Source organism: Callospermophilus lateralis, chromosome Y (genome assembly GCF_048772815.1).
Source record: "Callospermophilus lateralis isolate mCalLat2 chromosome Y, mCalLat2.hap1, whole genome shotgun sequence".
Classification (NCBI taxonomy): domain Eukaryota; kingdom Metazoa; phylum Chordata; class Mammalia; order Rodentia; family Sciuridae; genus Callospermophilus; species Callospermophilus lateralis.
Window position 1 is genome coordinate 4,189,292 of NC_135326.1, and position 3,481 is coordinate 4,192,772.

The following is a 3,481-nucleotide window of genomic DNA, read 5'->3' on the forward strand; positions in this document are numbered from 1 at the left end:
CATGACTTCTTGAAACTTCACAACTCATAGACCAGATTAACTATTTCTTTCATTCTAAAAAGAAAGATGATTTATAAAACTGTTAACTTCTAAAATTGTGGTACTATATACTTTTAAATTTTTTTTAGCAGATAAAGATTGTTTAGAGTTCAAGGAGTATATATGTTTCACCAAGGCCACTATGTATAGACACAAGAGGGGAGCTTTATTTCTTGGTCTTTTCCTCCTTGGACAGAGTCTTTATGATGTCATCCTCCTTGGCCTGGAGTGCTCCTTCTAGGTCTGGTGTGCTGCCTGGGTCTTTTAACTGCAGATCTCAGCCTTATCAGCTATAAGCTTCTTGTGAGCCTTCTCTGCCTTCACCTTGTGGATATCTTCAATGAAAATCCAATTGTTCTTGAACACATTACCTTTCAGGTAGAGGCTGTGATACATGTGGTGCTCAAAGTTAAATTCAGGGTATTTCTGAGCAGCCTACACAAAATCTGCATTCTGTGCACCCAGCTGACATTCTCCTGCATTGGAGCTTTAGCTATATTCTTCTGCTTACCTATGTCCATATGCTTATTCCTCTGGTGAGCCAAGGCATTTTTTCTGGCATGCAGGCCTAGAATGGATAGTCACTGATCTGTGGATGATCAGCCCATCTTTGATTATCTTCCAGATCTGCTGACAAGGGTTGGCATTAGAGATTTTATTGATCTCACTGGGATCCAAGCAAACATTTTTTAGCTAGAGCAGAGAACACTGGAGGCAAGCCTCTTCTGGAGCCTGGGTATCCTTCTGGCTGCAGCTGTTGCTGTGAAAGAAAAGACCCCAATATAGTTTGAAAATTTTTATTTTACACACACACACACACACACACACACACACACACATATATATACAAGGAGACACACATTAAATGCTATACACCACAGTGTACAAATGGTTACATAATACTATGATAGTAAAAGCAAATATGACTCAATTTTTTTTATGACTTCATCTTGTAAAAAAGCCATGCCAAGTAGAAGGGTCATGACTGGCACAAGATGTTCTTTTCCTTTTGCTATAAAAACCTTTAAGAACACTGAACTACCTAATGGGGCATTGTTTCTGTAACTAGGATAACATGGCTGTGTTTCTTTAACTGGGGTGATTGGTTTAACTTTGATTGGTTAGGCTTCCTGCCACCTGACTATACTATCCTTCTTCTATAACCATGCTTGCTTGCATCGGCTAGAGCCCTGAACATCCCTTTTGTGGTTTTCAGGCTTATAAGGAATGCCCTTGCAATTGTTCAGGGCTGATCAGGGGAACAGCTTAATTCTTGGTCAGCTGCCACCAGTGTGCTTCAATAAAGGCTTGATTCAATTATCTGTGAGTGGTCAAGAAGTCAGTTTATGAAACCCTGGGATGAAGCTTTAACTATAACATCTAGGTCCTCATCTGGGATCCATTTCATTTCTACCCTCATGCCAAATTTTCTTCTAAAGGCTTTTGAAACTTGGCCCCAGAGTAGAGGGGAACTCCTGAGAGAAGTTTCTCAGTCTCACTCTGAGGAAGACTTCAATCTGTTTTAGGACACTCTGAAATGCTTCCTGCCAGCCTGTTAATTCTGGTGAGTCAACTTTTCTGTGGAAAAGGTCAGAATGCAAACAGTCACTTACCCCTTTTCTGGAAAGGACAAGTTGTCATCACTGTCCCCCCTGGAGGTCTCCCTGTGAGACCTCAACTTTCTGTATCTGGGGCCCACTGGAGGCCTCCCTGCAAGGCTTCGTCTGTCTGGGGACAGGATGAGACTTGTCTCTGTCTCTCTGGAGGCCTCCCTGTGGCACCTCATCTCTCGGGGGCAGAATAATGTGTGGTCTCTTCCCCATTACAGTTCTCCCTGTGTGACCACAGCAATTGTTGCTTGTCCTGTGTCTGTTCTTCTTTTAGTCATTTCTCCAGCATCTTCTTGCTGTTGTCATTTGACCATTGTCAGTTTGCTGGTTATTTGTCCTATTTATTTATTCATCTATAGTCCAGTTTCTGCCTTGCTATTTGTCATTTGTCTATTCACCAGGCATTTGTCTTGTGCTTTTCTTGTTCTCATAACAACTCTTCTTTCAACAGGACTCCTTTGCTCCACCGAAATCATGGGACAAGGAAGTGCTTCAGAGATCCTACTCATACTCTTTTAACTTGTTTCCTTAAAAACTTTGAAAACTTTGTCTGTTGGTATGTTTTTGTTTATTTCCTTTTTGTTATGTGTAAATTTCTACCTCAGTTTGTTTCTAATGAAAAAAAATGGTTAAAACGATTTTAATTGTGCTCACTAAAACCTGCATTAAAATGTAAAGTGCTACCAACAGGACTAAAAGAATTGTCAAAAGTGAAACCTAAAGGTTTAAAAAAAAATGGACATCTAGAGATTATCTTTATTTAGAACCTGAACCAGATTGTCTTCTGGGTAAATCATGTCAGTTACTATAGAGGACAGAATAAAAGTAAAGTGTTTAATAGAATTATTATTTTTAATTGCATAAGAAAAAACATAATTTTGTCTAAAATATTTGGCTTTTGTCTCTCAGTATTTGCTAGCATGAATAACTCACAACTATTAAAAAATGGTCTAAATATTTTTCAATGTCAGGCTAAAAGTTGGTGGCCACTGTCTAAAAACCCAGAAAAACACGTTTAAAATTGGACCTCAACCTGGGGGACTCTCCGAAAGAGATCAATGAAGCTGTGTCTTTGGGAAGTTTCTCCAGGGAAAAATAAGCCCACATTTGTTTGTTTTCCCTTAATTCTTTTCAGCTTTTATGAATAGGACCACTTCAGGAAAAAAAGTTGGAAAATTTTGAAATTCTATATTTTTTAAATTCATAATTTTGATCCAATACGCTTAGGTTAATATGTTTTTCTGATTACCCTCTGCTTTATTCAAAGGCCAATTTACAAAGGTTAACTCTCAATCTAATAGACTTTTAAAAACATAAGACACAAGACTTTGTGTGTGTGTGTGTGTGGGGGGGGTGCCCCTGTATACTGTCTGTCTACTTGTATTGTCATGTCTACATTTATTTGGTGCAAAAAAATTGAGATATGAACTCAAAAATTATAATTAAAAAAATGGATCCAAATACTTCTGGTTAATAAGATTTAAATGGTTCAATTAAAATTGGGAAAATAGATACAAGTACTAAAGTCTTTAAAGTTACTAATACAAAGTTTTGTTTCTAGATGGTTAAATAGCTGTTAAAATGTTAATGTCTATAAAGTGTCTGACATCCTTTATCTCTAGGATTTTTCTTTAACAGGAAAAAAATTACTAATACTATTTAATACACTTGTCTGATACCTTGTTTTTTTTTAAAGATAAACAAATTACACCTAAATATATTTTATATTTTAAAAGTAATCATGTATGTTTGTTAGAGACGTCTAATTGGTTTACAAAGTTAAAATGCTGACTGTTAAATATAATATCAAGTACTTTTAAGTCCTAAAATTC

General features: G+C 36.9%; 1 pseudogene; it reads right to left on the bottom strand.

Moving 5' to 3' along the window:
- Positions 1-205: 205 nt before the first annotated feature.
- On the bottom strand, positions 206-1,680 carry LOC143639822 (large ribosomal subunit protein eL19 pseudogene; annotated as a pseudogene).
- Between the last annotated feature and the right edge of the window lie 1,801 nt (positions 1,681-3,481).